General features: G+C 35.8%; 1 long non-coding RNA gene across 1 annotated transcript in view; it reads left to right on the top strand.

Moving 5' to 3' along the window:
* LOC117975788 (uncharacterized) overlaps window positions 1-13,711 on the top strand; it is a 243,211-nt gene that overhangs the window by 176,651 nt on the left and 52,849 nt on the right. Inside the window, exons 6-7 of the long non-coding RNA XR_008620826.3 lie at window positions 10,227-10,269; window positions 12,999-13,148. This is a non-coding gene — a long non-coding RNA (uncharacterized LOC117975788). The remainder of the gene's footprint in view (window positions 1-10,226; window positions 10,270-12,998; window positions 13,149-13,711) is intronic.

Below are 13,711 nucleotides of genomic sequence, written 5' to 3'. Positions count from 1 at the left end.
CTTGAATTAAGACATATTTGGAATATTAAGGTTTCATTTTTGGTGGGATAGACAGGAGGATATCAATTAAGGATAACAACTCTTCACTGATAAAGATACATTAGTGATGGAAACACTATCTCTAAAATAAAAATGTTTCATGGTTCTCTAGTCCAGAGGTTCTTGGACTTTATTCCAAAAACTTATGAATAAAGAGTTTTCAATAAAAAACATACTCCCATGGATGAACCTGGGTTTGGATAACTTCTAGCTTTTTGGTGTAAATTCACTGCTTAACCCTCTGTTTCAGGTAAGCATGGTTATATGCAAGTGAAAATGTTCTTTTTATAGAACTTACTTGAAATCATGTCTATATTTAAGTTAAATGACTCACAACTTAGTAAAGTTTGAGCCCTGAACTCCTGGCTCCTCCACTTACTAGCTGCGATGACTTTGAGCAAGGGATTTAACTCACCTGTGCCTCAATTTCTCCATCTTTGAAAATGGGATAAGGAGAGTTACTACCACTTAATGCTGTTTTGAGGATAAATGAATTAGCTCATGTAAAGTGCCTGGCATACAACAGCTCAAAAATATTTGCTATTGGCTTTACTAGTAAGAACCATATTAGTAATCTCCTCACATTTATTTGAGATTTCAATATGTTGAGAAAGACACTGAGTTTGAGAAGCACTGATCTAGAGCCCTGAATTTTCACAATGTTTGACATAGTGCCTAATTCACAAAATTATGGGAATTATGTAAGACAAATGGAAAAGTCATCTAACAATATACTTGGCTCTGCTGGAGTAAAGATCTTTTGTTAAATACAATTTCAAGAACCTCTTCCAGACTTTCTTTCATCATTCCAACTGTCAAGGCTTTACTTACATCCCATGAGCCAGTAGAGATAAGAGGACCATTTGCATCAGTGTAAGGCTGTGTCTCTGAATGCATTAGACTAGCAAGACAATCCACACTGGCATTTGACATAATCATTATTGATACTGCAGCTGAGTTGATCGGTCAGTAATCCACGATCTTTAAAATGAAGCAAAGCAAATCAGCATTAATTTAATAAGTATTTATTTGTTATAACCCAAATGAGCCAGCCTCCTTCCTTCCTTCCTTCCTTCCTTTCTCTCTCTCTCTCTTTCTCTCTTGCTCGTGTTCTCGCTCTGTCTCTCTCTCCTTTCTTCTTTCTTTTTCCTCCTTCCTTTCTTTGTATTTCTGGGCATTCCTTTAACTCTCAAACTAACTTCCTTTCACTCTTGTATTTACACAATCAAGTGTTGAAGTTTGTTGGTTTATTTAGTCTGTGTTTTCACTTAACCAGATCAGCATCTTTACTTCCTTGTCTTGATCCAACCACTCTTGTCCCTTAATACTTGGTGCAATGATGGTAATTCTCTCTACATATTTGTCTTCTAATTAATTTCTTGTTTTGAGAACTTAACCGTCCACAAATAAGAAAAATATTTTTATTAAAATATTCCCAATTCCCAGCCCCCTTGTTGGAAAGACAACAACTTCTTCTCAGTTCTACATCAGCGTGCCTCTCTGTATGCAGTTCAAAATAGCTTTGACCTTTACGGCTGTGCTATCACACTGTAAACTCATGTAATAATATTGAACTTGTATGTAGTCCTCCATGTTTTCAAAGCATTTTACGATTATTGATTAGTTATTTCACACAATCTCCAAGCAAAGCAGTCTGGATAGGTCTGGAAAATACTAATTTTATCAATGAGGAAACTGACAGAGGCACTACCACTTAGTCCAGCCATCAGCAACTTAGTGGCAGACAGTACGGTGAGAGGCAAGTGGTGCTGCATTTCACTGACTGAGTTGTTTACAAGGAAACTGTCAATGACCATGCAGACCTTTTGCATTTGAGAAAGGCAGACCAGATAAAGAGTGTATCATGGAGCCAGATAACCTAAATTCAAACCCTGGCTTCACTGCTTCATAACTGAGTCATCTTGGACAGTTTCCTAAGTGTGTGTCACTTTGCCATCAGTAAGTAATAAATAAATGCTTTGTGTTCAAGTTCTGCCTGGAAATGCTAGGGAGTGTTTTAGCCCTAGGACATGATAGATCTAGGTAGTAGAAAAAAAACACATTTTTTTCACAGTCATATTTTACAGATTGGTTAAGATTAATCAATAAGAGTTTTTATTGTATCATAAAAGTGATATGGGTGTCACAAAAAGAATTAGATAACAGATACAGATCTGATTATAGATAATTCCTAAGATTTTTAAAGACTATTATCAATACTGATCTCTCATAAACACAATTGTACATTTTTCCTCAACATATATCTCTTGAAATATTTTGGCATAAATTCTACCTTGACATAAGTTCTCTCTCTGTCTCACATATATACCATTTTTTCAGCAGTTTCTACAAAATATGCTAATTTTTCTACTACTCCTCAATCCTTACCATTAAAAAAATATGCATTTCGGCTGGGCGCGGTGGCTCACGCCTATAATCCCAGGACTTTGGGAGGCCGAGGGGGGCGGATCACGAGGTCAGGGGATCCAGACCATCCTGGCTAACATGCTGAAACCCCGTCTCTACTAAAAATACAAAAAATTAGCCAGGCATGGTGGCGGGCACCTGTAGTCCCAGCTCCTCAGGAGGCTGAGGCAGGAGAATGGTGTGAACCCAGGAGGCGAAGCTTGCAGTGCGCCAAGATCACGCCACTGCACTCCAGCCTGGGCGACAGAGCGAGACTCCGTCTCAAAAAAAAAAAAAAAAAAAAAAAAAAAAATGCATTTCTTTAGTTCAAGATCAAAAGATTTTTTATAAAGTTCATCTTAAATTCTTAGAAAATTGTATCTTCTTTCTCTTTTTGGTTTGAAAATGAGTGACTAAAAGTATGAATAATAAGCCATATATTTTCATTGAGACAGTGAGTATTTTAGATGATTCATTCTATGCTAGAATGTCTATAGTACTTTATTATTGTAGTTAGTAAATTATACTATTATTTATTTGAGTTCCTCTTATGTGTCAGCTATTATCAACATTTTAAATGAATGATCTCCTTTTCTTTTCACAGTAACACTGAGGTAAGCACTCTTTTCAACCCTGTTTCAGGAAGAAGGAAGCTGAAGCCATGCACTTGGAAGTGGTGGGATGATTACTTGAGTCTGGATCTGTTTGACATTACAGTCTCTACTTTTAACTACAATACCAGATGGCCTCTCAATTGATACCCATTTTTTAAAAATCTGAGTTATTGCCTGTAGCAATACATAACAACAATAGCTGCAAGATTTCTGAGTTATTCAGAAAGATTTTTCATTCTGTTTATATCAGAGATGAGATTAGAGTTTATCATTTTTGGTTTTCTAATTTGTGAACAGCTCTACAGGTATTAGGTGGACAACACCTAAATAAATTGAATTGCAACTCATAACTGACATACTCTGATTGAAATATATGTTCAGTAAAAACGAACATGATTAAAACTTACATGAAAATATTACTTTTGTGGCTACTTCCTTTAGTTATTTGATTTGAATAATGGTTAAAATAAAAATAAACTTATTTATTGAATTGTATGGCTTTTGGCTAATCTTTAGTTAAATGGAGATACAATAAAAGATATCACTTCTACCAGTTGGTTACTAATTTAAAGATCTTGCAATAAGTTATCTTCACCATCACCAGGTTAGAACTTAACTGTGGATATAATTAATACTGGCAATGCTCTGCAGAAGTGGCAGAAAAGACCTGATACATGATATTCTATACTTGCTCTAGTCTAACATATTAAATAAAGGCAAAAGCTGAATATTTTAGCTTTCATAAACTTAAAAACAATTATGTGTATTTATAATCTAAGAGTTACTATTCATAGGTACCTTAGGGAACAGTGGCGTACCCAAAGCTGTTGCTTAGTTTTGACCTCCTATCCTACCTCTTCTGTGACAAGGTCTATGCCATCAGGGGTGAAATCTCTCATTTCTCACCCTAAAACTATGTTGTACTCATCCTAACTTACTTCCCTCCAGTCTCCGTGGATAAAATATCCTTTGCTCTGCACAAGGAGATTTTTCTGTCTCCATATTTGATCCTGTCCCTCCTATCCCCTCTGAAACTCCCCTCAATGACACTTCTGTATCATAAATTTCTCCTCACCACTGCCTTCTATCTTGTAACACACAAACAAGGGTAAACATCTTGTTCTCTCCTTTCCTTTACTATCTAGGTGTTGAAACCATTTACTCTTTCTTTCTTTAACATCTAAATTAGATTTGCTCCACAACTCTTTCAACTGATTTTCTTTCTTCACTACCCAACAGTTTGTAATCTTTGTAAGCAGATTCATCAGATTGAGATTGCTAAATTCAATGGATAATTTTTAATCCTCATCTGTCATACTCCTCTAAGGCTTTCAGCACTGGCGATCACTGTCTTCTTATTCTCTCTCCCTTCAGCATGTAATGATCTAGGTTTTCCCGGTTCTTATTATCTGTCACTTAAGAAATATATATATATTTTTTTCTGCAGCTACCTCCTACAGGCCAGCTGTCTTTAGTGTTTCATCTTTTCCTTTCTTATTTGAAATGCTTTTTCTGGGTAATCTCATTGTATGACATGGCTTTATTGACCACTTAAATCTTAAAGTCTCCCAGATTTCTTTTTTTGGCCTGCACAACTTCAATATTTCAAACCCACTTCTAACTAAACCAGTACCAGATAACACCCATTATCTCTCCATCTCTACCCTCTTATCTCTTCCACATGAGTCAGTAATTAAAGAGTCATTTTAATATTCCCCTTTCTTCATTCCACATCCAAGTGAATGGCCACATCCTACATTACTTTATCTTATAAATATCTTCAAACGATGCCATTTTATAGCTATTCTGATCACTAGTGAGTAGTGGTATTTTTTTGGATACAGAGTCTCGCTCTGTCACCCAGGCTGGAGTGCAGTGGCACAATCTCGGCTCACTGCAACCTCGGCCTCCTGGGTTCAAGCAATTCTACTGCCTCAGCGTCCCAAATAGCTGGGAGTACATGTGAACGCCACCATGCCTGGCTAATTTTTGTATTTTTAGTAGAGATGGAGTTTCGCCATGTTGGCCAGGCTAGTCTCAAACTCCTGACCTCAGGTGATCTGCCTGCCTTGGCTTCCCAAAGTGCTGCGATTACAGGTGTGAGCCACCGCAGTCGGCCACTATTGAGAAGTTTTTGCCTCTCACTAGAAACTTTGCTTTGTAATTGTTCTACTCCCCACCATCATCATCGTCATCCCTTCAAAGCCATTATTTATGTTGCTGCCATCATAATCTGTCATAAACTATGTCACTTTTCTGCTAAAATTCTTTCAATAATCCCCTACTATCAAGAAAATAAAAATAAAATTCTTCTGTGATTGCTTGAGGAAACAGCTGGAAAATGCAGAACTTTGGAGTCTATTTTGTAAGAAAAAAATATGGGTAGCCTTTAAACATAGTGGTGATCTAGACTGCTTGAGAGATGAGAGGAATGCAATAGTGGGACCACAGAATGCCTCTGCCAAGGGAAAAAGCGCAGAAATCTGAAGATTAGCCCCAACAATGACCAAGAAGAAGGGGTAGTGACTAGCGTCCCCACCAACACCCAAACTGAATGGGGAGAGAAAGCCTTGCTCCCTGGAATGTCATAGTCACATACAAAGTAAGTGATTTTTTAAAATTTCAGCTGCCTTTGTTAAAGTGCATCTTAGGATTATTTTCTTATAAGTTCCATAAAAAGAGTAACCAAAACTTCACTGTGACCTTTTAGAACTGCTATCCCAGAAATTGAGGGTGAAACTGACACTTAACAATGTGGACTAGGGCACCATGTGGTCCAGGAAAAAGATGCATGACTGTTAAAAATTGCACATGGATGAAGCTGGAAACCATCATTCTCAGCAAACTGTCACAAGAACAGAAAACCAAACACCGCATGTTCTCACTCATAAGTGGGAGTTGAACAATGAGAACACATGGACATAGGGAGGGGAACATCACACACTGGGGCCCGTTGGGGGGTAGGGGGGGCTAGGGGAGAGATAACATTAGGAGAAATACCCAATGTAGATGATGACGGGTTGATGAGTGCAGCAAACCATCATGGCACATGTATACCTATATAACAAAACTGCACATTCTGCAAGGTACCCCAGAACTTAAAGTATAATAATAAAACAAATAAAACAACAACAACAACAACAAAATTGCACTAGCCATCAGAAATCATTTATTTGACAACCTATTCAGTTCATAAGAGAAATACAAAGAAACAATGAGATAATAAGTAAAAGGCCATGAATAGTTGTGATATATGTTTCAAGACAATGCAGTAAGGTCATGGCATACAACTAATCAGAGCCTCTCAAAGACTATTTTAACTTATTGTATTCATAATAATTCTACATCTATTTTCACAGCTCATAGAATAATAACAGTAGATCACTAGAGGGAAAAACTCTGAGGCAGGTTGCAGCAAGAAGTGACATTAGAGAACAAAGGCTAGGATAGAAAACTAATTAGACATAGGAACTCAAGCATTAAAAACTGAGGATGTTAGTGTAGAGGCAAATAGCATCAGTAATAGCCCTGAGGATCTTGTATTTGCAAGTAGAGTTTCCAAAATGTGTAACAGAAAAAGCAATGGATTAGAGTTAGAAAGGTCTCTGTTCTAGGCCTGACTCCATCACTTACTGGTGGTGAGGTCTGGACACAATCTCTCAGTCCTCAATTTTTCCATCTATGCAGTGGTAAAAATGACTTGTCTGAATGCTTAATACCTTTAATTTTGGGTATTATGGATGTGACATAATACCAAAAACCTTTGTAAATAAGTGTAAAAATGTGGCATTTTATTTCATTACCAAAATTACTCTTAATCTTCTAGTGCATTTTAAATTAACTACATTGTTGATTAAAGTCTGTAGTCCTTTTCTTTTTCCTCTCAATATTTTCTCCATCAGTCATCTCAATCAGTCCCATGGATTTAAATATTAACTATTTGTAATTGACTCAAAAATTGGTCTTTATTATCCTGTCTTTCTAAACATCATGGACAACTACCTACTTAACATCTTCACTGGGAGATACTCTAAAATTTAATTAGCCTAAAACAAAACTCTTAATTGCACCTTTAACCCAGTTCTTCCTCTTGGCTTTCCAATTGACATAATAGCAATGCCACACTTTGTTGTTCAAACTAATAATCCAGGAGTCATCCTTGATTTCTCTCTTAGGCACATACCCTGTATACAATCTGCCAGCAACACTTGTTAGCTCCATGTGCAAAAGTTCTTTTCAGTCCATCAGCTTCTGTCCATTTCCATTGTTACTACCCTAGCCCAAGTCAGCATCATTTTTCACAAACACTATTGTCATAGCCTCCAAAATGCTTGCTCAGTCCCTCAATCCTTTCTGATTTAGCAGCTTGAGTGATCTTTCATAAACATAAATTAGATCATGTCACACTTCTGCCTAACTCCAAGTTTTCTAACACACTTAGATAAATTCCATTTTTTTGACTCTGGCTCAGAAGGCCTTATGCACCCTGGCTTTTGCCTACTTCCCCAGCTTCATTTCCTATCACCTCACTCCAATTAGGTGCCATTCACACTAGCTTTCCTTCTCTTTTTCAAACACAATGTGACCTGGGATTATTCTGATTGGCCAGCCTGAGTGACATATCCACCTGTGTGGAGGGAAGATGAAGCCAAACAATTAACAGAGCCACTCAAATCAAATGGAATGGGAGAAACAAGAAACAATTATTAAAGAAGGGATATAAGCCCCATACTTAAAAAACCAGATGTCTATTGCAGTGCTAATCTGCTGGATTTTTCGTCATTAATATAACTTGTACCAACAAATACTGCTTAAATATTCCAGTAAAATTGATCCAATAAAAACCTACCTGGTTAAAATTACGTTTTGATTCAAAATCAATAAACACAGACACAGACAACATAAGCTTCTAATTAGGTATGTAAGTAGGCTAATACAGTCCTGTGGAGTTAGAGTACTTAGTTATGTCAAAGGACCATCTAATTATTGTTGACCAGTAAAACATGTCTGTTTCCTTTCGGATTAATCTTTGTGAAAAGTTGCCAGGATCACAGTCCTGTAGTTCTGAAACACGAAAAGAAGTGTCAGAGTTGTTTATAGCACTTGAGCTTTCAAATCCTTTTAATGGCTATTTCAAGGGATTTAGCTACTTGTTCCTTGACTTTTACTATTTGATTATTAATCTTTTTATGATTCATATGGGCTGCCCTAAGGATTAGATATCCCTGAATTTCACCAACAAGATTATTTTCTTTAAATGAAAATTGCCACGAATCTTTCTTTTCATAGAAAGCTACATTGATGTCTTGAATTTCAAACATTTGAAATCCAAGTAAGTAATAAATAGGAAAAGCTACTAATGAAAAGTGTTATTTTTTTAAATGATAAATTCAAAGATCAAAATAAAATGATTATTCATTGTACTTTACAAATAGCCCATCTTTGTACCAAAAAAAAAAAAAAAATTCCTTTCATCTTCACAACTAAATTGACTAAAAGGCATGGTTTCCTAGCAACATTCATTGTGTTTATGACCTTTCCTCCAATCTGAGCACACAGATGTGATTCTGAAGCTAATAAATATACATCATCCAACCTAGACTATTCCACTTTCCCTAGAGCAGGTTGAGAGAAATAGCCAACTACAGATGAGAGCTAAGAAAATAAACATATATTCAAAACAGTTCTGAACATTTTCATATGAATGAGTTTATTTAACTGAGGTTAATATATCAAAGTATAATCACGTACTATTTTATTGTGGCACTCGGACATAGAGTTAGAAGGCAACATTTTTAGAACAATTTATGATACAATGGAGAGGTTTTCCTGATATTAGAAACAATTATATCTATACTCCATTCGCAAATATATGCAACTATAATTTAGAATTATAAGTGATTTGTAGTCTTTTGAGAATTTATATGTTTGTGCATCATTAGATTTTGGAAAATTTTTGATAAAACAATACATTAAATATGTTTTAAGCATTCTTCCAAGAAAATTGTACCAAAATAAGACCCATAGCTTCAAAGAAGCAAAAATTCTAGGTAATGCCTCTTATTCATTTTATATTTGATATCTGTATTATCTTATTGCCCATATCTTCTATAGAAAACCAGGGATAGCAAAAACATATAGAAAAAGTACAGACATCTTTGTAACTTTGGTATATGTCAATTTCTATGAAATAAACATTCTACAGCAGAAACAAGTCAAGAAGCACTGTGTAGTCTTTTGAAGAGAAAACGGCCTTCACTGCTGGCTAATTCACCATGAGAGCAGGAGTTAAATGACATTGAGCCATTGGTGCGTTTTCTTTGGCATTATCTAATGAATCCCTCCAAATTTATATGTTTTGTATATCACCACCACAGATGCAGGGTTTAGTGAGTTTTGCTTATGCAAAATGAAAATAATTACAGGGAAGCTTTTAAGCCAGATGTTGAAAATTGCTAGAGACGTGTTTGGGTCAGCATGTTTGACAGAGTTTACACAAGTGGCTACTCTAACTGGCAATTGACTGCCTAGTGGACAATTAGTAATATATCTTCCTTGTTTTCTAAGTATATATTTATTTCATTTTAAATAATTGTGTCTGAGGTTAAGATGGCAGTAAGAGTGATAAATACTGTACCTTAAATCTCTTAATAGGTATGATAAGTACAGTTTTGCCAAAACAGTAACTGTTTAAAAAAAAAACACTTTATTTATTCTGACATCCATATAAGATTTGTTTTGTTTACAAGTCAAAAGGATGATTTTTCTAACTGCCAAATCTTTGATCTCAATGTAAGAGTTAAGATTCCAGCTGTGTTCTTTGCGATTCTCATTTTCATTGTCAACAGTAATGAAAAGTCTATGCGTAGGACACAGCTGAGGGTTGTTTTCTTTCTTTCTGCTTTAAAAAAAATTTGTTATGATCAACTTAGAGTCAGCTCAATTTTTCTTTGATGATAAAGTCCTTAGTTAATAGGTGAATAAATTATTCTTAGGCTTATTAGTAGTTACGGTTAGCAAAGTCATCCTAGAATTAAAGGTTATAATTTTAGAAACATAATTAGGTAATGAACTTTTCTGGGTTATTTTACTGGTCACTTACAAATTAATTTCATAATGAAGTTTGTCGTTATTAATGATCTGAATAATCTCTTTCATTCTTTTCAGGCCCCAAACATCCTGTGGGATTTCAACCATCAAAATTGGAAAGGTTAGTTAATTGACTTTTATTCAGAAAACCAAAGAGGAAAGAGTACTTGGCTGCCTGATTTGTCAGTGCTGTTTTCGTATTCAGATGCCTTACACAGTGTTTTTCCTTTCCCTCATCTTACTGAGCTCACTTCTCCACTCCAACCACGACCATCTATCACTTATTCTGAAAGGAGAAAGTTGAAGCTCAGTAGGGCTGGAAGTTCAAGCTCAGTAGGGCTCCCATGTGGAACTAAAGAAGCCTTAATTTCGGGCTAATTTATGCTCTTGATCTGGATCTCAGTCTTTTTACTTGTAAATCTGAAGAGTTGAACAACATAGTTTCCCAAATTCCATCTAGTTCAAAACTATTACAACCCTTAGAGTAAAATAAAATTTCATTATCTTAATGATGAACAGTTTACCATCTCAATAAACTTTAAGAGATTTCTTTTTAAGCTTAATTCCTTTTCTCCTCTTTCCTACTCATGCAAAGGCCTTCACACTCTAGCTCTGGCCTCTCCAGTTTAACCAATTCTCATGAAAATATCACCCATGAAGTCTATGCTTCTGACCTACATCACTTCTCACTCCTCCTAGAACATGTCAGAGAAGCTATTATATATGGAAACAGCAGGTGTCTTTGAAGAAAAATAAAACAAAAATAAACAATAAAAAATTTAGCTCTTGGCCAGGCACGGCGGCTCACAACTGTAATCCCAGCACTTTGGGAGGCCGAGGTAGGTGGATCACCTGAGGTCAGGAGTTCGAGACCAGCCTGGCCAATGTGGTGAAACCCCGTCTCTACTAAAAATGCAAAAATTAACCAGGCCTAGTGGCATGCGCCGGTAACCCCAGCTACTCGGGAGGCTGAGGCAGGAGAATTGCTTGAACCTGGGAGGCGGAGGTTGCAGTGAGCCGAGATTGTGCCATTGCACTCCAGCCTGGGTGACAAGAGCAAAATTCCATTAAAAAAAAAAATCTAGCTCTTTTACTTACAACTTCGGGAATTTGAATAAACGTCTTAACCTCTCTGAGCCTCCAATTCTGCATCTTTTACTTATAACTTTGGGAACTTGAGTGAATGACTTAACCTCTCTAAGCTTCCAATTCTGCACCTATAAAATAGAAATATTGGCAGTTGTGCAGATTTAATAAATCAGAGGACATTTATAACATACATATGACATATATAACACTAAATAATAACTATTATTGTTATTTGATATGTGGTAGATATTATTATTATTAACTATTCTATACTTTTTTACTTCTTCTCCTTTTCTCCCAAAATCTTCAGCTAGAAAAAAAATAAATTCATTCTTTAAGATTTATTTCAAATGTCATCTGTTCAAGGACATTTCTTGACTTCTCCCAGCTTAGTTTGTGGAATCTCTACATTTCCATATTTTAAAAAATTACCTGGTGTAGTATTTTTTAGAGTTTCAATTTTATCTGTTTATCTTTTGCACAACTAGACCTTAGAGTTTCTGATGTTTTATTGGTATCTTAACATTTTTGTGCCCTGCTTAGTTCAGTGCCTTGCATATAGGAGGGCCTCACTAAGTGTAAATGTTTGATTGAAAAAATTCTTAATGAATAAAGTAAGAAATGTGTTCTTTATACTGTACTCCTAACATTCCTCCATCTGGAGCAAATTACCCTCTACAGGGAGCCCCAAATCTACCCTAAAATATGGAATTCTTCTTTTCCCATGTCGGTGGAAAGTAAAGGAATTCTAGTTCAGCAAATTTGTCTCAAGTAGTCCAGCTTCCTGTTGATTCCCTCTAATAATGTTAGTCAATTCCAGTTTCCCTTATTCCTGTGACCTAGTCCTCATCTTAAACTTCAAGTCCAATGGTAAAATGCCTGCACTATTTTAGCTAAGATGTAGCCTAAGATCTCGTATTGATAACCTGCATTATACTGCATTGCTTCTATTTCTAGAGCTCTGTTTAATAGTCTTTATTCTAACTTGGAATGGAATCCCAGCAACTCTAGAATTTCAGCCCAGTGTCTAGGTCCTATCTGCCTATAGATATTTTTGTACATTACTTATGCCTGAATTTCTGCCCTGTACTCTTTTTGTCTGGCAGAACCTTACTGTAAATGTGGCTGTTCAACTGTACTGCCACATATATCTCCAGACGTCTGACCAGCTCCTAGAATTCAGTTTGTTTCCAATCACCTGTTTTATCTCAATAAATATGTTTGGTTTCCAGTCAAGAGTTCCTGGACTGATTGTTTCCCTGCTTCTTCTATTACCTCTCCTAGTTCAGTCAATTCTGCTTTTTGAAATGTCTTTCTTGGGCATGTTCACACATCCTATCTTTCTTCATTCCCTTTTTTCTTCTAATCTAAGGCCACTTAGGTCAGGAAAACTTCTTTTTCTTTTTTCTCCCCTTTCATACCAGAGTCAAAAGAGATGGTAAAAATGCCTGCTGAATACCTATTGAAACATCGAAAGTGAAATTAAACATACAGATTAATCCTTTCACTTGCTATCTATTTAAATGCTTGCGGATGTGCCAAGAAGTCCCTTCTCGAATCTCCAGAGGTAGTTTATCTTTATAGTTACAGTTTTCAATTAAACCCACTTTTTATTAAATATTAGAAGACTTTTTACTAAAGATTAGAAGACTTTATCTAAATTCCAAGTACATTCTTGTTTATCTCAAACTCCTCAAGACGAATCTAAAAATGAATAGTTGTATCATTTTAACAGAGATATGTCTGTCTTCTAATCTCTAGATGCCAGACTGAGATCTCCTCATTAGTAACTCTTGGAAAGATTATGCAAAGAGCTTTTGACTTCTTCTACTAGGAGAGGAGAAACCATGGACAATTATTTTTTCCTTGGTAATCTTTCATTCACTCCTGGATGAAGATCAGCTGCAACAGGTATGGCCAGAAAGTTGTTAAGTAAATGAAGATACACATGGTTAAAAAGAAGATGCAGAAATGAAGAGTACAGTATAAGTGATGAGGTCAAATTGCTGGAGTAGGGAGAATAAAGACACTCTGTGTAGGAAAACCTAGCAAAATAAATGAGAGATGGGATCCTGCTTTGGATTGTGAAGACAATAGTTACCATTCACATCACCTATTTGAATGGGGCAAAAGCAGCAACAATGAACTGTCTTGGTTTGGAGTATTTAGCCATCTTATCAGGAACTCCTGCTAAATAAACAGTCCAACACTTGGGAAGTTGATTTAAATTCATCATGTACTTGGACCATAGGTATTTTACTTATTATTGCATATTTAGCTCAGCACCATATAGAGACAGTTTTTGAGGCTCTTCAAATGATAATGTGAATTATTTAAAGTTGCTAGGGAATATTATTTGGTTTCTGCAAAATCAGACCATAAATTACTTTTGCAAAAATATTTAGTGAAAAAGATTTCACCTAATCTTGAAGAATTAACGAGTTTGATTAGGTGTAAAACAAACTCAAAATAGA

This window comes from Pan paniscus, chromosome 15, assembly GCF_029289425.2.
Source record: "Pan paniscus chromosome 15, NHGRI_mPanPan1-v2.0_pri, whole genome shotgun sequence".
Taxonomy (NCBI): domain Eukaryota; kingdom Metazoa; phylum Chordata; class Mammalia; order Primates; family Hominidae; genus Pan; species Pan paniscus.
The sequence above is the reverse complement of the archived record's forward strand: the minus strand, read 5'-3'. Positions and strand labels throughout refer to the sequence as shown.